General features: G+C 33.8%; 2 protein-coding genes and 1 long non-coding RNA gene across 3 annotated transcripts in view; all 3 read right to left on the reverse strand.

The window, feature by feature from the left end:
- The window catches only part of LOC136032129 (cuticle protein 14-like), a 119,623-nt gene that overhangs the window by 29,555 nt on the left and 67,109 nt on the right, over positions 1-22,959 (reverse strand). The gene's annotated exons all lie outside the window — the stretch shown is intronic.
- LOC136032126 (uncharacterized) overlaps positions 1-22,959 on the reverse strand; it is a 51,589-nt gene that overhangs the window by 3,825 nt on the left and 24,805 nt on the right. The gene's annotated exons all lie outside the window — the stretch shown is intronic.
- LOC136032135 (uncharacterized) lies at positions 16,656-22,776 on the reverse strand. Its single transcript, XR_010618654.1, has 2 exons — positions 17,617-22,776; positions 16,656-17,051 (listed from the first exon to the last, which is right to left on the reverse strand). It is a non-coding gene; the product is annotated as an uncharacterized LOC136032135 (long non-coding RNA).

Consider the following 22,959-nt stretch of genomic DNA (forward strand, 5'->3'; position numbering starts at 1 on the left):
AGGAAAATTGAAAATGTTTAGTGAATTGGCTCAGTCACATAACTTTAAGACACAAATGTAATGTTCATCCACTAGCTGAGGAGGTAGTGCGTTGCAATATTCTGAGTCAATTCGATAAAAACGAAAGAAAAGCTGATATAGGCTCAGATAGTCTATATCAATTAGAACACACATGGTAATTCTTTGATAGGGGATTAGTGAAAAGTGGGTCAATAGCTGACCACATTCACAACTTTGTTTTAGAACAACAATGAATGACTGAAGAAAACAAGAAATGAGAATAAAAGAAAAGATCTAAAGCTAAAAACCAATTGACATTAGGTTCTTATCGAATTAGAAAACCAATCGCCATATCAAGCTGATATACACTAATCAGCTAATTAATACAAGCACAGTACTATAAAGCTACAATTGCTTTGGACCAACTAATGTGTTTTGCATGAAAACAAGAAATGAGGGTGACAAAAAAATCTTGGGAGGGCCCTGGGTTCTCCCCCATACCCCTGGATCCCCATTTTTTTCCCTTGTCAATCAGTGAGATTCCATTATTATTTACCCATTGAATTTAATGTGCTCTTTTCGGCGAAAAAGCTATAACCAATAGGCCTACAGTATTTGGTCATAAAATGGCACGTATGTTAATATGCACTGAAGACTGGCATGGTCAACACAAGATACTAGGGCTGTATAAGAGTGCTGTTATTTATTTTAAAAGTACAGATCACTATCTAGACGTGTCTAGGACTAAATTAAGGCTAAAGTTCAAGAAGGGTAACTACCTTCCATGAAAACGTGACATTGGTAGACTCCAGGATGAGAATTTGAGAGAAATTTCCCAGGAACAGTTGAAGACTAAACTGACTTACTTACTTGACTTAATGTTCCTGAAGAAATACTTCCGGTGTCGAGAGTGATACTACATGGCGCCTCAATTTAAACTGGTCTCTTGCAAGGATGTGGACATCCTCCTGAATATTTGCCATGACTAAGAGGGCACCTGCTGTGTCCTTCCATCTGGTTGGGGGACGACCTCTTGGGTGTTTCCCGTCATGCAACACGGGATCAAAGTCAAAAATCGTTCGTGCAGGAGTGTCCGGGGCATGCGAGGAAGAAGTCCGTACCAACGTAGCGTTCGCTGGATGAGTTGGACTAAGAAGGATGTTTGAGCAATTAACGCCAGGAGGTTCTCGTTGCTAACAAAATCGTGCTAGTGTAGTCCTTCAATGTTGCGAAGGTGGTTTGTTTGGGCTATATTTACGGTGCTAAGCACAGACTGAGTGGCTGGCCATGTTTCGGCTCCGTAAAGAAGCACAGATCCCACCGAAGCATTGCATATGCACATCTTGGTCCTACAGCTGATAGAAGGTTTCTTCCAAAGCGCACTTAGTTTTCCCATCACTGCTGAGGCTTTGGCGATTCGGTGCATTAGATCTTTGAGGATTGATTCGTCATTTGAGAGGATAGGGCCAAGGTATGTAAATTCCTCAACAATATCAGCTGGTTTGTCACCAACCATTAGCACTGGACGCGGTGAGTTACGGGGATGAACAAACATCACTTTTGTCTTCTGCCAGTGAATCAACGACCCTATCTTTAAGGCTTCATCAGCAAAAACCTGTAGGGCTTCTGTAAGCTTTGACGGTGAATCGGAGACAACTGCAAGGTCATCGGCATAGTCAGCGTCTGAAAGTACTCTATCGCCGTCCTGCAACCCAAACTGAAGGTGGATTATAATTCGAATAATATTGTAGTCGATGACGCAATTAAAGAGTTCTGAAGCAGCAGCACAGCCCTGACGGATTCCAGTAGTGATTTCAAAAGATGGGCTGCGTCTGCAATTGAATTGGACGCAGCTCCCAGTCCCTTCATGGTGCCGCTCGAAAAGAGTTCAGTACTTCTCAGGTAGTCCCGTTGTTTTCAGTATGATCCAGAGTGACTGCTGGTCGACAAAATCGAAAGCAGCCTTGAAATCCACAAAGGCAACATTTGCTTTTCGTTCAAATTCTCGAGTCCTCTCTACCAGCTGACGCATTGTGAATATTTACTCCACGGTAGACCTTCCTTGCATGAAGCCAGCCTGTTGGATTGAATACTAAACTGGAGATTTTAACATTTGACAATGCAGAAAAAGGATTAAATAATCTTAGGAAAATACCTTGTGAAGTTGCTGACAGTGTCTTAGGGAAAAAAGTTAGGTACTCAGCTGGTAATATTAGTGAAAATGTTTTATATTTAGAAGAGAGGAGGCGCTTGTAGAAGAATTATTTGGGTGATAGATCGTATGAAAATAACAAGAATTAAAGAAAGCGGAGAAAACATCAGAATATGAACAAAGGAGTTGTTATGAGGAGGCCTTGGATAAAGTTACCAAAGATCCCGAAAATGCAGCCATACGGCATAATCGGTGAATATTGCACTGACATATATAATAATTTGAGAGGGAATTGTTAATATGGACTTGTCACGGAAAGTTAAGGATAGGGATGGGGCCACAATTAGCTATAAGGAAAGAATTAAAGTAAGATGGCTAGAATATCTTGAGAGTGTTCTAAACTGCGAATAAATTACAGGAAAAGATATAGAGAAGAATTTAAAGGTTTATGACACATTGTATGTTAATGAAGATTTATTTTGTGAGGATGAATGAGTGATAGTTCTAAATGATTAAAGGCCAAGGGCCAAGGTTTTGATAATTTGGCAAATAAGTTTCATTAAATATGGTGGTTATTATGTTAAAAGTAAGTTACTGAAGATTATGAGTACGACTTTTGACAAGGGGCATCTTTTGACAATCAATGAATTTTGTGCAGTGATTGTCATGAAAAATATTAAAATGGAAAAATCTTATTAGGACCCTACCCCTAATAGAAATTTCATCATTTCTTTGATTTCACTAATTGTCGGTGCATAACCGCTGCGACATCCAACTTCAATAGAAAAAAATCCCTGTTATCTTTTCACCTCCAACTAATTGGATTTAGGAATATATAACCTATATTTTCAAAAGTATTTAAGGACTTCTTTAGTCTACAAGTACTATCAATTGAATCCTTTTATTGAAGTTAATTACACTAAAAAGAAGTTGCTAACAATGAAATATGTTAGTTGTCTATTCTTGTCATTTTCAATTGCAGATTAGTTTATTCTAGTTTTACAGACAGCCCAACATTTTGGAAAATATTTGAAGTATCACTGAGTCTAGAGTTACATGGTTTAACGCCACTGTACAAACCGAACAAACTTCTGACATTCTAACAATTGACTTTTTGAAAGCTGAAATTTAAATGGATTTTTAGAACTTTACCAATAACAATAATTAAAATTACCTTGAAAAATTGAAAATTTATCGTGTAAAATACTTTGATTTCTGCAAAGCTAGTGGTGCTTTATGGTACTGAGCGTGGATCAGTTAACTAATCAGTTTGTGTCTGCTATGCCTGGCAATTTGTTTGTAATTAAATAAGGATATAATGTCTATTGGTTTTCAGTTTTAATACTTTTCTTTTATCTGAGGGCTTTTGAATTCTATTTTCTCATTTTTATTGTTTTCACCGGGTTATTTGAAATGTTTGAATCTTTGATATTTTTATATTGGACATTTTAATTATATCCATTTAGTATAGACGAACTTTTTTCATTTTTTTCTCTCTATTTCATTTTTTTTATCAAATCTCCTGAATTTTTTTAGAAACTTAGAGTTTTAGAAAGTAATAGTTTTTTTCTATTTCTTTCACTTTAATCAGGTAAATTGGGATATATGCAGCTGTCGAAGATACTACATTATTTCAGTTTGCGAATTATGATCTACAACATTTATTTGCCCCTTCTTTTTCCTCTAATAAACATGGTCTTAAATTCAATGCTTAAAATACATGTGTATTAAGAGGGCGAGCTTCCTGCCCTCCGAGCATTCATATTGCTTAATTGTTAGCAATATATTTTTAGGAACAAACGAAACGTAAACTAATAATTAAACATCCTTCAATACTGATACTCAGATCACTATTGCAATATGGTCAATAAAAATACACATTTTGATTTGTTTCAGTTCTTACAAAGGGCTGTTTTACGAATCTTTCTTATGTTTATTTTTGTGCGACTAACTGCTCCCATCAATCATTGAAAATCAAGAAAGTTCGCAATAACTAAAATTTGCCACCATGTCCTTTTCAAAATCGGTTCAAAGTCTAGATTTCTATAAGATAGACCCTTATCCGCTTTTAAAGTTCATAGATGCATTTTAGAAATGTTTCCTATTGGTTTCTATTTTTCCTATAAGGAAACATATACACATTTTGCCTTATATATGTATATTTATGTAAATATTTACTTTTATTCTAAGATTAGCAGGCGAAGGAGGATAGTATAATTCAAAAGAAATATATTTTTTTCCTCTGGCGAAAGTAGTTACAGGCTTAGAAAAGAAACATCTGAATTAGAAGCTCCTGCCGAAGATTTATTTGTTTGTTTTTTTTTTGTATTTTTTTCCCCAGGGGTGATCGTATTGACCCAGTGGACCTAGAATATTGCAAGAGGGCTCATTCTAACGGAAATGAAAAGTTCTACTGTCCTTTTTAAGTAACCAAAACATTGGCTGGCAAATAGGCCCCCTCCCACGCTAATTATTTTCCCAAATTCACTGGATCAAAATTATGAGATAACCATTTTATTCAGCATAGTCGAGAAACTTTATAACTATGTCTTTGAGGACGATAAACTCCCCCACAGTCCCCATGGGAGTGGCTAGAGGTTACAAACTTTGACCAGTGCTTACATATAGTAAGGGTTATTGGGAAATGTACAAACGTTTTCACGGGGATTTTTTGGTTGGGCTAGGGTTGAGAAGAGGGGGATATGCTGGGGGAACTTTTCATGAAGGAATTTGCCATGGGGGAAGAAAATTTCCATGAAGGGAGCACAGGATTTCCTAGTATTATTTAAAAAAACAATGAAAAAATAAATATGAAAAAGTTTCTTCAACTGAAAGTAAGGAACAGCATTAAGACTTACCTCCTCCTCCTAATACCTCGCTCTTTACGTTAAAGTATTTTTAGTAATTTCAGCTATTTATTTACGGCCTTTGTGATTCAGGGGTCATTCTTAAGGAATTGGGACAAAATTGTAGCTTTAGTGTAAAGAGCGAGGTACTGACGAGGGGGTGGACCCCCTGCTATACGTAATAAAAACATGTGAATACAGAAGTTCTTTGCGTAAGTTAATTCATAAGTTAAATATATCTTTTACTAATAAAAACGTTCGTAAGAGATTAGGCGTTGAGGAGGGAGCAGCTCCTTTCATATATTAAGTAATTTCTGTTCGTTTTAAGTTTCAATGTTGCTCCTTACTTTCAGTTAAAAAACTTTTTTTTGTTAGTTAATTTGCCAAAAGACGAATCACGGATGGGTGTTTATTTATTTGTTTGTTTTTTTCCAGGGGCTATCGTATCTTTCCAGTGGTCCTAGAATGTCAAAAGAGGGCTCATTCTGACGAAAATGAAAAGTTCTAGCGCCCTTTTTAACTGACCAAAAAAATGGGAGGGCAACTTGGCCCCGTCCCACACTCATTTTTTTCCCAAAGTCACCGGATCAAAATTATGAGATAGCCATTTTATTCAACATAGTCAAAAAATCCTAATAGCTATGTCTTTGGGGACGACTTACTCCCCCATAGTCCCCATTGGAGGGACTGCAAGTTACAAACTTTGAACAGTGTTTACATATAGTAATGGTTACTGGGAAGTGTGCAGACGTTTTCAGGGGAATTTTTTTGGTTTTGGGGAGGTGTTCAGGGGAGGGGGTTATGTGTGTGAAACTTTCCATGTAGGAATTTTTCATGGAGGAAGAGGAGTTCCATAAAGGGGGCACAGGATTTTCTAGCATTTAAAAAAATGAAAAAATAAATATGAGAAGTTTTTTCAACTGAAAGTAAGGAGCAGCATTAAAACTTAAAACGAACAGAAATTATTACGCATATGAGGGGTTCACTTCCTTCTAATACCTCACTCTTTACGCTAAAGTATTTTTAGTAGTTTCAACTATTTATTCTAGGGACTTTGTGATTCAGGGGTCATTCTTGAGGAATTAGGACAAAATTTAAGCTTTACCGTAAAAAGCGAGGTATTGACGAGGGGGCGAACCCTTTCATATAAGTAGTAAAAGCTTATGAATATAGAAGTTCGTTAAGTAAGTTACGTATATTTTTACTAATAAAAACGTTCATAAAAAATTAAAAGTTCTAGTTGCCTTTTTAAGTAACCAAAAAATTGGAGGGGTAACTAGGCCTCCTCCTGCGCTCTTTTTTTCTCAAAATCATTCAATCAAAATTATGAGAAAGCCATTTAGCCAGAAAAAGAAATTAATATGCAAATTTCGTTTTAATTATTCATGTGCGGAGAGTCAAAATCGAAACATGCATTAATTAAAATACGTTCAGAAACTAAATAAAGTAAATGAAATGAAAGTAAGGAGTGACAATAAAACTTAAAAGGAACAGAAATTACTCCATATATGAAGGGGAATTCTTTCTTTTTCAATTTGTTTGTGCCTTCTATATGATTATTTTCAGATAATTCACAATTTTTATGAATGTGATACACTTGTTGTTTAAATTTGTCAAACATTTTCATTCAAAAGAGAATGAAGGGCATCCAGTGTCATGGCATGCAATTACATTCCTAGTAGGTCACTAAAACCATTCCCCAACCTCTTGCCATTGAAATTTAAAACTAACAGAACTTATTTCATATATTTAGGGGATACCTCCCTCTGAAAAAAAGGTTGCTTCTGAAATAAATTCAAATCAAACTCGGGAAACAGATCAATTCAAAAAAATAAAGTTTTTCTGAGGGAAGTAAAGAGCGAAGTCGAAACTAAAAACGAATAAAAGTAATTTCTTAAAAGTCCATCTAACTAATCATACTAATTACAACTTATATAATTAAACTAACTATAAGTCCCTATGTTTGTAGGATTATAGAAAATTAGTGATAAACAGAAAAGCCAAGGACAAAAAACAAGAATATTGCAGATAAAATAAGAAAAGTACAGGATACCCAGAGCACTTTGAAATACCCATTTCCCACATATTGTAGGTGATCTGGGATAAAAAATTGGCGAAAGAACCCAGAATTGTGGTGGGATAAAACACTATATAGAGAGAAACAAAAAAAGTTCTTCCATTATTCCATGATAGCCTTGTCAGGAGAACAACTGAAAAAGATGGCACCTCTTAAAGCTGTGCTTAACATAGCAGAAATTACACCTGAATATGCTGGTACCCCCGACGTAGATGAATTTACAGTAAAATTGAAACTTTTTAACGAATTGGCTCAGCCATGTAATTTTAAGACACACATATAGTGTTTATCCACTAGCTGAAGAGGTAGTGCGCTGCAAAATTTCGAGTCAATTAGGTATAACGAAAGAAAAGTTGACATCTGATGGTCTATATCAATTAGACCAGATATGGTCTAGAACACTGATATACTTTAGCTACACGCCGCTTGATTGAAACTGCTTCACAAAGTAGAGGACCTTTCGATCGAATATAATGTTAAGGGTTAATTGTAAAAAGTAAAAGAATGTTGGTTAGCAATTTTTTTTTCTTTATTAGCTTTTACTTGTTGGAACGGTCAATGACTTCTGAACAAAGATACAGCTAACAATGACAAAATTTCTTGTATGTAACAGATACATTCATTCTGTGGTTTCCTCCATAAATGAAATCAGATCAATAAACCTGAAAGGGACTTTTTCTATAGAAATTACTGTTACTTTGGGTACAAACCGACTCTGACACATCTGTGTAGTATATTCACTTTTGCAAAATTACTTCAGGTCTTTGAACCAAATTAATTAAAAAAAAATATTTATGGAAGTAAAGAGCAAAGATGAAACTTAAAGTAAAGAATAGGTCAAAGGACTGTACAGTTTCTACCGACGGTGCTGATCTCTGTTCCATGGCCCTTCAGCCAGGAAGTGTACTGGGGGTTTGGAGCCTACCATAACGCGTTTTTTCATATCCTTCTTGTTTTATCTTCATTAGATTTCAGTAGGCACCCATTTAGAATTAGATCGACAATAATTGACCTTACAGATCAAACCAATTACTCCTTTTCCAGAAAAAAACAACGAGCGACACTATGACTCGAACCGTGGCCTCCGTGGACATAACATTTTATATATGGTGTGCTAACCCCTCGGGAAAGACATGGCTGAAATTTAAGAAAAAATATTTATTTGTTTTAAGTTTGTGAAACAAATATCTATAAGACTTGCTCAAATATTACGACTCAGAGTTTTCCCTAAATTTTAGAATTTTGAAAAACTAACGTTTTACTGAATTAAATAAAAACAGTTTTTATATATTAATTTATATCATTATTGACATATACAAAATAAGATTGAGAAACTTTGGAATTATGGGACCAGTTGCCCACATAATTTCTTTTCTTTTAGATCTTGGCATCATTTGAGAAACCGTCAGATATTAAATAAAACAAAATGTTTTCTTAAATAAAAGTAGGGAACAACAATAAAACTCCGAATGAAAGGGGAGCTAACCCCTCGTACGCCTCATAATCTTTATATTCAGGTATAAGTTTTTGTCCTGATTCCTTAAGAATTTCTGTTCAAAACAAAAGCTGTTAAATTGGAAGGAAAATCATTTAAAAACCGCTAAGAAAATTTACCATAAAGAGCAGAACTGAAGGATAGGGGGGGGGGGGCATTTAGCAGTGCACTTATAGCGGGACATAGTGGATGATTATTAGCCAATACATAATGTTGAAGCAAAGCTATTTTCAGCAGGTCAAATAACTAAAGTATTTGTGCTTATGTTATTTTTCTGTCATACTGCCTAGTCTTGAAAATCCAGTTTAACTTGTTCAGAATTTCTACTTTAAAATAATAATCAAGAAACTGCGTGGTTCTTTCGCATCATCTACCTAAAATTAGCAGATTGGTTCCATACCAAAAGTCGTATTCTAAGGTAATTTAAACGAAAGAGCACGTTCAACAATAGACATTTCTCAAAGAAAAGAAAAAGTCACATTAAAGCAAAAAGCAAACACGTAGGAAACATAGACCTAGACGTATAATAATTCAGACCTAAAACAAACAGAAACTACTACGAATGAATAAACGAAAATACTTTCGAATGAAAATGATTAAACGTCGCTGGTTGCAGTGTCAAAAAGAATAATTTTCCCAAGATGTTAATCTTTATATTAATTAAACAAAAAAAACAAGTTTTTTTTAACTGAAAGTAAGGAGCGACGTTAAAACTTAAAACGAACAGAAATTATCCCGTATATGAAAGGGGCTTTTCCTCCTCAACGCCCCGTTTTTTACGCTAGAGTTTGACTCTTTCTCTTAACTCTACATTTTAAAACACTAAAAACCTTTAGCGTAAAGAGTGGGGCGTTGAGGAGGAAAACCCCTTTCATATACAAAGTTATTTCTGCTCGTTTTAAGTTTTAATGTCGCTCCTTACTTTCATTAAAAAAAACCTGTTTCTTTTGTTTAATTTCTGGACGTTTTTGAATCAATACATTTTTTTATCTTGGCTCTCCGAGCATAAATAATTAAAACGAAATTTAAATATTAATGTTTTTGGTCTGAATGGCTTTTCCATAGTTTTAATCGGAAGATTTTGAGAAAAAAGGAGCGAGAGAGGAAGCCTAATTGCCCTCCAATTTCTTGATACTTAAAAAGGCAACTATAATTTTTCACGAACGTATTCATAAGTAAAAAATATACCTAACTTACTAGTTAACTTACGTAAAAAACTTCTATATTCGTATATTTTCATTGTATACAAGAGGGAGCGCACCCCTCGTCGATACCTCGCTCTTTACACTAAAGCTTGAATTTTGTCCCAATTCCTTAAGAATGACCCCTGAATCACAAAGGCCGTAGAATAAATAGTTGAAACTACTAAAAAATACTTTAGCGTAAAGAGTGAGGTATTACGAGGAGGTAAACCTCTCATATGCGTAATAATTTCTGTTCGTTTTAAGTTTTAATGATGCTCCTCACTTTCAGTAGAAAAAAATTTTCATATTTATTTTTTCGTTGTTTTTTAAATAATGCTTGGAAAACCTGCGCCCCCTCCATTGAAAGTCTCTTCCCCCATGACAAGTTCCTCCTTGGAAAGATCCTCCCATGTAACCCCTCCCAACTCTCCTCCTAAACCAAAAAAAATCCCCCTGAAAACATCTATACACTTCTCAGTAACCATTACTATATCATGAAAAGAGAAATCACCAATGCAACAGCACACACAAAAAAAAAGAAAAAAAAAAAAAAAAAGAAGAGGGAGACAGAAGGAGAAAAGGAAGACTGTTTTCCTAAATTAGTGACTAATATAGACCAGCACTTGAATGAGGCCTTAACCCTACTCATCCATACAATCACATAGGTCAAACAGCATAGCCATACACAATCAACCATAAAGAATAATCCATGGACAGGCAGTCATGTCGTCAATAAGTATAAGTCGTCATTTACCAAACAATAGAAAAAATAATATAGAAAAATAATTCAGAGGCAACACCCAACACAAGGGCTCATCAGGAGAATACACTGGCCTATATAGGGTTTCGCCACTTTAAATTCTCTACCCAGCACAGTGTTGTGTTCGTTTTAAGTTTTAATGTCGCTCCTTACTTTCAATTAAAAAACTTGTTTTTTTTCATTTAATTTCTGAACATTTTTGAATCAATTCATGTTTTGATTTTGCCTCTCTGCAGAGGAATAATTAAATCGAAATTTGCATTTTTTTTTTTTTTTTTTTTTTTTTTTTTTTGGCTAAATGGCTTTCTCATAGTTTTGATCGAATGATTTTGAGAAAAAAGGAGCGGTAAAACGGTGTTTACTAGTGAAAGATATACGTAACTTATAAATTAGCTTACCTAACGAACTTTTATATCCCTGTGTTTTTAAGACATATATGAGGGGGTTCACCCCCTTGTCAGTACCTTGCTCTTTACACTAAAGCATAAATTTTGTCCCAGTTCATTAAAAATGACCCCTGAATCACAAAGGCCGTAGAATAAGTATTTGGAATTACTAAAAATAATTTAGCGTAAAGAGCAAGGTATTAGGAGTAAGTGATCCCCTAATATGTGTAATCATTTCTGTCCGTTTTAAGTTTAAATGCTGCTCCTTACTTCCAATTGAAAAAACTTTTTCATATTTATTTTTCCATTGTTTTTTTCTTAAATAATGCTAGAAAATCCTGCGCTCCCTTCATGGAAATATTCTTCCCATATGAAAAATTCCTTGATGGAAAGCTCTCCCAACAAATCCCCCTGTAACCCCTCCCCCCAACCAAAAAATTTCCCTGGGAACGTCTGTACACTTCCCAATAACCATTACTATATGCAAGCACAGGTCAAAGTTTGTAACTTGTAGCCCCTCCCACGGGGATTGTGGGGGAGTAAGTCGTCCCCAAAGACATAGTTATAAGTTTTTCGACTACACTAAATAAAATAGCTATCCCAGAATTTTCATCCGTTGACTTTGGGAAAATAATTAGCGTGGGAGGGGGCCTACGTGCCCTCCAGTTTTTTGGTCACTTAAAAAGGGCACTAGAGCTTTTAATTTCCATGAGAATAAGCCCTCTGGCAACATTCTAGGACAACTGGGTCGATACAATCACCCCTGGAAAAAAAACAAAAAAAAACAAATAAACACGCATCCGTGATGTGCCTTCTGGCAAAAATACAAAATTCCACATTTTTGTAGATATGAGCTTGAAACTTCTTCAATCAAGTTCTCTGATACGCTGAATCTGATTGTGTGATTTTCGTTAAGATTCTATGACTTTTACGGGGTGCTTCCCTCTATTTTCTAAAATAAGGCAAATTTTCTCAGGCTCGTAACTTTTGAAGGGTAAGACTAAACTTGATGAAATTTATATATTCAAAATCAGCATTAAAATATGATTCTTTTGATGTAGCAATTGGTATAAAAATTTTGTTTTTTAGAGTTTTATTTACTATTGAGCCGGGTCGCTCCTTGCTACAGTTCGTTGCACCGAACTGTTTGAAAAGTTATGAGCCTGAGAAAATTTTCCTTATTTTAGAAAAAAGGAAAAACCCCTAAAAGTCACCGAATCTTATCAAAACTCACAACATCAGATTCAGCTTATCAGAGAACCCTATTGTAAAAGTTTCAAGCTCCTATCTTCAAAAATGTGGAATTTTGTATTTTTTGCCAGAAGGCAGATCACGAATGCGTGTTTATTTGTTTGTTTGTTGTCTTTTTCCCCAGGGGTGGTCGTATCGAAACAGTGGTCCTAGAATCTTGAAAAAGGGCTCATTCTAACGGAAATGAAAAGTTCTTGCGCCCTTTTTAAGTGACCAATAAAACTGGAAGTCTCTTAGGCCCCCTCCCACGCTAATTATTTTCCCAAAGCCACCGGATCAAAATTTTGAGATAGCCATTTTATTCAGTGTAGTCAAAAACGATGTAACTATGTCTTTGGGGACGACTTACTCCCCGTGGGAGGGGCTACAAGTTGAAGACTTTGACCAGGCCTTACATATAGTAATGGTTATTTGGAAGCGTACAGATTTTTTCAGGGAGATTTCAAGGTTCGGGGGCGGTTGATAAGAGGAGGATATGTTGGGGGAACTTTCTTTGGAGGAATTTGTCATGGGGGAAGAAGTTTTCATGAAGGGAGCGAAGGATTTTATAGTATTATTTAAAAAAAAAATCGTAAAAATTTAAAAATTCTAGTTACCTTTTTAAGTAACCAGAAAATCGAAGGGCAACTAGGCCTCTTCTCCCGCTCCTTTTTTCTCAAAATCGTTCGATCAAAATTATGAGAAAGCCATTTAGACATAAAAACAAACAAGCAAATTATGTTTCAATTATTCATCTGCTGAAAGCCAAAATCAAAACCTGCATTGATTCAAAAATCTTAGAAATTAAATTTTAAAAAAAAGTTTTTTAACGGAAAGTAAGGAGCGGCATTAAAACTTAAAACAAACAGAAATTACTTCGTATATGAAAGGGGTTTTTCCTCATCAACGCCCCGCTCTTTACGCTGAAGTTTTTTACTGTTTTAAAAAGTAAAGTTAAGAGGAAGAGTCAAACTCTAGCGTAAAAGAGCGGGGCGTTGATGAGGAAGCAGCCCCTTTCATATACTAAGTAATTTCTGTTCGTTTTTAATTTTTAATGCAGCTCCTCACTATCCGTTTATAAAACTTGTTTTTTTATTTATTCGCAAGCTAAGGTCACCACTGGCCTCTGCTAGAGTAAAGTAATGCGTTCAAATAGTCATATGGGTTCTACAAGTTTTTTTTGCACTATTATAACCAGTGAGGGTACGACAAGTGAATTACTACCTGTGGGGGTAAAAGTACCACACTAATTTTCCCGACGTGCCAGGACCTGCATCATCACTAGTAAATATATCTTTAAACAGGGAAGAGTCTTAGTTGTTTACTATAATGACGATATTTCTAAATACTCTTTTCCTAACCCCACCAAGTGTCGGGGGAAAAAAAATATATTACGATCATAGAAAATAATTCGCTGTTATTACCAGTGTCAATTCTAAATATCAGCTCCAAATTTTAAAACCGTAATCTCAACACGAATTAAGTTTAAAAATATAAGCATAAATAAAAAGTTTGGTTACCTCTAACGTGACCCAGTTTTAACGTGGAAAATTAAATGTATGGAAATCCAAAATGAAACTTACTTTAAGCATAAATTATACTTCAATGGTGAGAGTTAGCTAGATAAAAATACAATTTCAAACCAACTTCTTCTCTTTTGCAAAATTAAATTGAAAACGGGCTAGCCTCCGAAAGCTTTTAAAATTGAAAATATATTGAAAGTTAATCTATGTTAAAGTAAATGGGACATTTATCTGATAAAAAAGGGGCATAGGCCTCAACATCCGCACTTAGATAACCCATACAGTTTACTCCATTTTCAATTGAATTAACACCATTTTAAATATAAAATCCTCCATATTTTTACAATTTCCCATCCTAAGCTTTAAGGTCAAAAAAGGGCTGGTGAAATAAGAATTTGATAAATTTCTAACATAAGAGTTTAATTATTGCAACATATAATAGTTGCAACAAATTTCATTTCTTTAATCGTGTATTCCATTCCAATCTCTAAATTTTCTTTCCTAACAGTTCGATTATATTTATTTTCCCCTTTCATTTCGCTTAATAGTTTCTCAATTTATTAGTAAACAATTCTATTAACGAATATTTTAATCAGAAAATTTTTTTCGTTTAATTTCCTTTAGCTTTCTTCGCCAAATTGCTTCACTTGTTTAAGTAATTCTAGGACGAAATCGAAACATACGTCGGAAGTGGTTCGATGGTGTGCCTTAGCATTCTAGAAAAATGTTGTTTATATAATAGATTAGAATTTATCATTTTGCTTAAAAGATTTACCATTTATTAGTAAATAATTTTATTAAAAAATTTCTCAATCGAATACCATATATTCATTAACATATAATTTACTATCAATGAAATCCATTATTACTTTTCCTTCTGAAAATATGACACAGTAAATTTTATACGGAATAGCAGGTATTTTTTCTGATACTAGTTTAGTTTATATATCAGAGCTTGATCCACTTCGACAAATATTCGACTCATGATTTAAAATATCAAAACAAATGAAAAGATATCCTTTTTTATGCTTAACTATAAAATTTCTTATGTTTATGTCCTAACTGTCAAATCGTTGATAAGCGCTAGAATAATCTTAACCAGGATAAATGAAATCACATTTAAAATCGTCCTGTGGATATTCATATCCATTTAATCTCACTTTTATTCTATAAGTTCTCATATTGTCGTTTACCATATTGTTTTACGTATTACTGTTATCTTTTTCAGATTTCTCAGGCATAGATAGATAGATAGATAATTTTTATTTGCAACAATTAAATAAATAAATATGACAAACCAGTGCACATGCCTGGTGGCAGATTAATAATTTTAATAATAATTTTAGTTGTATTATTGCGTTCACTGACTAGCATCCATGTTATTCTTTATCCATTTTATTATTAATCTTATAAGTATTACAAGCTTCCCATCTTAATTCCAATGAGCTGCCCTTCCCTTATCCAGCTTTTAGTTGTTATGCCTTCTTTGCTTATCCGGCTTCTAATTTAGTCACTACGGGTAAACTGGGATTTAATACTGGTAACAACCATTATAATTGCATTAAATTTACTTTAAAGTTCTGAGCTTCAGAGCTTATAATCATATTAGAAAAATATGTTCTCCTTAATATTATTTGATGTGTGACACCTCTAAAAACATGATTAATATCTTGAAAATCCAAATAATTGTGATTATGGTAAATACATACTAACCACGTGACTCTCTTTTCTTTTATTCGACCCTTTAAATAGACCACTATTAAAAAAGATATTTCACTTTGTTGTCCACCACCAGCTGCAACAGGTGTAAAACTGCTTTCAGTATTTGTATAGGGACGAACACAGGAAGAGTGGAGCCAGGATCGACAACCCTTAACTCCGAATATTTGAACTTCTTGGTCCCAAATCAACTTATCAGATCTTTTATTACGATTAAACCCCCTCCCTTCACCGACAAATGAAATCTATTTGTGACTTTCACTCTAGAAATTGTACTGTAGACACAATGCCTCGCTATTAAACCAATCAACTACAAATGAAAAACCAAAGTGTAATGGAAATTATTACCCTACTATTTATTATCCGTAATAGCTAAAATCTTCTAACAAAAATTTTTTGATGACATCCCTTAGTGTATTCGTTCTCCAATTTTGTCCCATATTTAGAAAAGCATGGAACGGAAGAAAGAGATATGGACTACTTTTCCGGAAAAAGCACCGAAAATAAGACAATAAGCAATAAATGGAAATAAATTTTTAGTGCAGCTTCAGCAGATGGGATTTTTGGCTGAAAGGCCATGAAATGTAGATCAGCTCCACCGATTTGGACCTTAAGGGTCTAGTGCCGTCTTATTTACTTTTTACTATTTTACTTTACTTAATTCATTCGGTTTCAGCAGAGTTGATTTTTTATGCAGTTTCAGTAGAAAGGATGGCTGTCCTCTTATTTCTGCAATTCTTTACTAATTTTAAGTTTCAATAAATTACTCATTTTAGTTTAATTTAGGTTATAATTCATCTACTTACCAAAAATTCATCAAAATTCATATTTAATGTAATTATTCATTTTAATTTCTAGGTTTTACTAGAGCTGTTTAATTTGTTTTGGAAACTTCTTTTTGGAAAACATGTTTAGTGAGTTCACTGAAGGATAAGGATATTGTAATATCCTTATAAGGATCCATGTGAATTCTAATCATAACTTTAGCAGCTTTTTTTTATCCAAGCTAGGTAGATGTATTTACCTAGAACTCCTTTACAAGACCTTCCAGTGAGGGTGGCAATTCGGAGAAGATGCTTTTGTTAAATTTTTCTTATAGTGTTGGAAAAGCTAGATATAACCAGTATAATAAGTTTTGTTATTTCGTTTGTTTGTTTTTTTTTTATTGCTTTTTACACTAATTTGAAAACACTACTTTCTTTCTATAGATTTGATGGGCAAAAAGAAATACAGCTCTAATGCTAACAATCAAGAATAGATTAAACAGCCAAAACAATACCAAGTGGGTGAAAAAGACATTTAATTTAAAAATAAATTAGGTACAAAACTTTTGTAACTTAAAAACTTCCTTCTCTCTAGCCCCAATACCGTCTGTGACCATAGCTGTACGGAGCGTATCCATAATATGGATAAGACTAACTATTTGTTGGGTAATAATGACCATAATAATGATAAGGATAATAGCTATAGTGATGAGTTTCTGCTCCTTTCAGATCTTTTTCGACAGGAGCTTCCGATTCAGATGCTTCTCTTCTCAGCCTGTAACTAGGATCATCAAAGGAAGAGCCATCTCTGTTAGCTGTTAACCCTCTTTTCACATCTTGAAAATCAATAGTCGGTTCCTTTGGATTATTTGATTTGGCTAATACTGCTGTGATATAAAGGGCAACAAGCAGACTCTAGAAAAAAAAACATTTAATTTGATATAGATAGGTATTTTAAAAATGTGTACATATCCTTTGGAGATCTGTATTCTGCTAATGCTGCAAATACACCAAGAACAACTAGAAAAGTCAAGAGCAAAGTTCAATAGGAATGCTGTGGAAGCATTTGTAAGTTCTAATGCTGTATTCAAAAGGACTATCAATTATGCTTAAAAAATTCCAAACATTCAAACATTTCAAAGAGCTTGCTGAAACGAATAGAAATTGCGAGACAAAGTTTAAAAGACATGGGATAAAAGTAATACTTTAAAAATCAAATAAAGGAACATTCGTTCAATATTGAATAAAAAAACATAAAAATAATTACAGTTTATATACAATTTATATATATCTAATATAATATGTAATGTATTACAATTCTATTCATTTATTTGGTTTTACTGTGGTACTAAGCCATGTTACTTTAAAATAATTGATATCTCAAAAGTTTTCGAAAATGATTTAATGAATTTCAGTTTGGCTGCAAAGCTACTAACAAAAACTAATCTACAAAATAAAATGACAGTAATAGGCTACTCACATATTTCAATATTGCTAATTTGCTGGAGAACAACCAACTTCGACTAAAAGATTCAATTGATATTGTAAACTAAAGAAGTCCTTATATATATTTGAAAATACAATTCTCCTAAATCAAACTAGTTTGAGGTGAAAAGATGCCGGGGACTTTTACAATTGACGCTGGATGTTGCAGCGGTTAAGAATCGAGATTGATTGAAAACAAAGAAGTGCTACAATATAAATTATGGGAGAACCCTATCAAAAGCGAGATATTTGGGTAAATTTGCTGGATTGCTGGAGAACAACCAGCTTCGACTAAAAGATTCAACTGATATTGTAAACTAAAGAAGTCCTTATATATATTTGAAAATACAATTCTCCTAAATCAAACTAGTTTGAGGTGAAAAGATGCCGGGGACTTTTACAATTGACGCTGGATGTTGCAGCGGTTAAGAATCGAGATTGATTGAAAACAAAGAAGTGCTACAATATAAATTATGGGAGAACCCTATCAAAAGCGAGATATTTGGGTAAATCAGTGTAAAAATAAAAGTTAATTGTAATTCTAGATTTTTGGGGTGAGAGGGAGGTATATTTATGTGATTTATTGGGCCTGATTTTACGGGGAGGAATATAGCTTTACTCCTTCTATAATAATGCCACTGCGAGCCAAGACTATGAATTTATTATGCATGCCAATTATTTTTTTCATAGTGTGTAAAATTTGCTACCATCAACCTACTAAAACTATGACAGAAGAAGGAAAAATTGTCAAAGTTTGAACTTTTACATTTTTAAAGTGTTTCTTCTTAGAAGGGTTTGAAGAATAGCGAAAAATTGAAAATGAGGCAGCTGCCCCAATTTTTAGAATTTTTTTATACTTTCGAGATGACCCGTAAAGTGTTCGCAAGCAAATCAAAACTTGCTGGTTCTAAAATTTTCAAATCTGAATCTGCAACAAAGTACGGTCGTGGTATTCTCAGTCAAGCGAGAGACAAGTTAGACGTTAAAAAAAAATTGGTCAGATTACAGTCAGGTAATCACAAAGGTTTGTGAAAGGTCACAAAACTTTGTTCATCTCTACTTCTTTTTTGTAGCTTATTTTGTGATATTGTATGCGTTTTGTTTGGCTTCGTAAAAGGGTTTTATTGTTTTTGCTTTAATTCAATTTGTAATTTTTTTTTTCTTTTTGTGAATGTTCGCTTGTTTGAATATAGGGGACGTATGATTTATGGTTATGTTCTACTTTTCAGATTTTCAAGTCACTGTCCATATTTAATTATAAGGATTCATGGTATTCAACCGCTTTATTAAACCGAATGTCTACTGTAGAAAGAGATCAGCTTGATGTTGGAGGTTTAATAAATTAAACGATTGTGAATAATGATCATGTGATTGACTTTACTTTTTTTCATTTAAACACTATTTTTGTAACAGATTTTTGGTTTGCTAAGGATAGGTGGGGGGGGGGAGCTCTCGCTGTTTCACTTAAATATTGAAGGACTAATTTCTTCTTTTAAACAACTTAAAATTCTGATGGATGATTTGCAGCCATACTTTGTTTGTCTGTGTGAGACTTATTTGGATGTCTCTAATGATTCACTTTTTGATTTGCCTGGTTGTTTGACTGAACGATTGAGCCGGGTTCAAATTGGAAAGGGAGGTCTTGCTCTTCATATTTCAGATAAATTTGCATATTCCATTCGTAGAGATTTTTTTTGGAATGTAGAAGAAGTTTTCGATTAACTAATTTGTTGAAACTTCAGTCTCAGGAAAAAGGTCGGTTATTGCTAAGATTTATCGTGCTCCAAATGGTTCTGTACCAGATATTCTTTATATTCTTAATTAAACAATAAAATTGGTCTAAAATAAGTCTTTTCAGAGGGTTGTCATGGGTAATTCTAACTTAAATCCTTTGAATTATTTTTATGTGTCATTATACTTTCTCGCTTTAAAGCTTTTTAATGGTATGTTACCAAAGATGTTTAAAGCAACAGTAGTAACTGCGGCAAGAGTCGTTCTAAATAATACTATTGTTCCTTATATGCCAATTCCTAGTAGGTGTGTCTTGGTAAACGACCTTTCATACCCCTTTCCTATTTTTTCGAAATTAACCGTTGAAAAAATTTTTCACATTAAATTTAAATTTTTTCACATTAGCTTTGAAAAAAAAAAACAACTTAGAAAACCACATTTGAAAAAAAGAATGGGATGAGTCTGAATCTATAACAGATTTTGATACAAGCTTTATTTGTTTTATGATTCAGTGAGGTCTGTAATACTGCAAATCTGAAACCCCTTATTATAACTAAAAAGGTCAGAGTTTTTAAGCCTTAGGATGACTCCCATTTTACTCAAGAGCCAGAAGACAAAAAATATATTTTCGTCAGACAAATTTGTAGGATTTTTTTTCACTGCAAGGTACTTCGTCCTCAGGCCCAGATAATATTCCTACTAGGGTTCTCAACTTCATTTTACAAGCAATTGTCACACCTTTAACAGAACATTTTTAAGCTTCTTTTGATCGATATTCTCCCATCTATCACTTAAAAGTGCCAGAGAAATATTTCTATTTAAATGTAGCTCAAGGAGTAATTCTTGAAATTACAAACCTTTCTTTCTCTTGTCAGTTTTCAGCAATACTTTTGAGAAGGCCCTAATTTCTAGACTCAAAAGTATCCTTGTTGCAAAACAGCTTCTTAATGACTTTCAATTGGGATTTCATACCAGTAATCCAATTAAGAATGCGTGTACTTTGCTCCTTAGTTTCATTAACTCAGCCTTAGACTCTGGTTTAATGTTTGCTGTATTTTTTTTTATTGGACGTTAAGAAGGATTATGACGAGATAGAACATGCCATTCTTCTCGTAAAACTTGGCTAAAAAGGATTAAATAAAATCGTTCACCCTTTGCTCCATTCCTGTCTGTGGAGTGGGAAGATTATTATTGGCGAGAACCCTCTAAATGTCTTTAAGGTTGAAAATGGAGTCTCCCAAGAATGTATCCTGGGTATAATACTATTTTTTTATACCAATGATATTTTTCATACATTAAAGATATTTTTTACAATATCTTATTACCGTTTGTGTCACCCTAACCTTGTTGATGAAACAAGGAGCCAGTCCAACTCCGATGCCTTTGCTCCAACCTAGTTTAACCTAGTTGCCTTTGCTGATGAAGGTACGCTTGTTACGGTGGGATTTGACCAAGTTTGCTTGAATAAAAATCTTTTTTCTCTGTTTGAGAGAGGTCTTTAGTGCTTTAACATGAACCATCTGGTTCATAACGTTTCCAAGTCTTCTTTAGTATTCCTTGGATATATACATCACTTGGTACTCTCCATAGTTCTGGAATTGGCTATAACATATTGCTTGGAATCCTACTTGATGAGAATCTATCTTACTAATTCTTCTTAATACTTTAAAGGTTAAGATTGCCAGGAATCTTGGCCTCTTACGTAAGAAAAAGAATATATTACCTGGATTAATTTTACTTCTTCTTTTATTTACCTTGATTCAATCAGGCATTTATTATTGTGATATCACTTGGATATTTACTTTGAAAACCAATTTACGGTATTTAGTGTCACTTCAAGACAAAGCCAAATTTGCTCTGGCTCCCTCTGACAAAATGAATTCATCCCTCCCTCACAAATATCCATCTCCTCCCTCCAAACAAAATTGTTTCTCAATTAAAATAAATAATCCTACCATATGAACAAACTCATTTCTCCATCCGTCATCTTCCAGTCAAAATCATATCATCCCTCTATAAAAAAACATCCTCCGATCAAAATAATTTCATCCCTTGTTCACTCATCCCTGTATCAAAACAAACCAGAGACTTTATAAAACAAACTCATTTCTCCACCATTAACCCCTCCATCAAATTCATCTCTCTTCCTTCTTTCCAAACAAACCCATCCGTCTATCAAAGCAAAATCATTCCTCCGTCTCTTATCCCTCCGTCAAGAAAAACATATCCTTCATTATAAAATCCCCACATCCTTCATCCCCCATTAAAAATTGAATCCCTCCATTCCTCATCCTTTCATCAAATTGAGGGATAACTTTTTATGGAGAGATGGCACAGGGATGAATTGTTTATTTTTATCTTTAAACCAGATATTATATGGGTTATCGCTATTTGTTTTGTTGAAGAATGCTTAACAAAATGTTTTGAACATTTTATAGCCAGATAGATCAAATACAATTATTTCTAGACTGTGCCCAGGAAATGTTTTTTCTTGACATTTGTCTCATATCAGAATGTTTCAGTCACTTCTAGTTTAGCTGCCCCCCCCCAATCTATGCTAGATCCTGAATATAATATAACGTCATGACAAAAATTTATTCCTATTATTATACGGCATTATGAACAGCTGCTAGTTAAAAATATGCCAACTTTAAAAAGGACAGAAACTGTCAAAACTAGTTAATTTCTATGCATGGAAAAGACAATATCCAGGTATCAATAACATAAATTGTAGAATGGCCTTTCGTTTCTCGACTCTTTGTCCCGTTAGCTTTGGAAAAAAAAACGATTTTGAAGGATACTTTTGTTCACAAATTTTTTTTTTTACATTTAGGGAAAATACTAAAACGTCAAATTTACCCTCTCCTCCAGAACTTTAAAGATACATTATGTTCTCGTGTCCATATTTCTTTGATTTAACATCATCGAGATAAACTTGAAGGGACTTTGAAAATTAAAAGATAGCCCTTTTTGGGTAGAAGCATAGAATTGAAAATACTGAGAAGGAAAAATGTTACTAAAACAATTCTTACTTCATACTGTGCAGAAAAATTGTAGTTACCACATTTAGGATTTTCTTCCTCTGCATTTTACTCCCCAACATCCCATAACATGAAAATATATAACCAAAATTATATTCCCTGGATTTTACGATGGACCATTCTTGTTTCAAACTGGTTGAAATGCGCGGTTAGCCCAAATCAAAACATGCATATATTAAAAAAAGTTCCGAAAATAAATAAAAAATTAAGTTTTTTAAACTGCAAGTAGGCTAAGGAGCGACATTAAAGCTTAAAACGAGGAGAAATTATTCCGTATAAAAAAAGGGCTGATCCCTCCTCAACACCTCACTCTTTACGCTAAGGTTTTTTATTGTTTTAAAAAGTAGAGCCGAGAGAAAGAGTAAAACTTTAGCGTAAAGAGCCAGGCGTTGAGGAGGGGTCAACCCCTTTTATATAAGGAATAATTTCTGTTCGTTTTAAGTTTTATTGTCGGTCCTTACTTGCAGTTTAAAAAACTTATTTTTATTATTTATTACCTTAAACAAAAGCAAAGTTATATATATATATATATATATATATATATATATATATATATATATATATAT

This window comes from Artemia franciscana, chromosome 10 (genome assembly GCF_032884065.1).
Source record: "Artemia franciscana chromosome 10, ASM3288406v1, whole genome shotgun sequence".
Classification (NCBI taxonomy): domain Eukaryota; kingdom Metazoa; phylum Arthropoda; class Branchiopoda; order Anostraca; family Artemiidae; genus Artemia; species Artemia franciscana.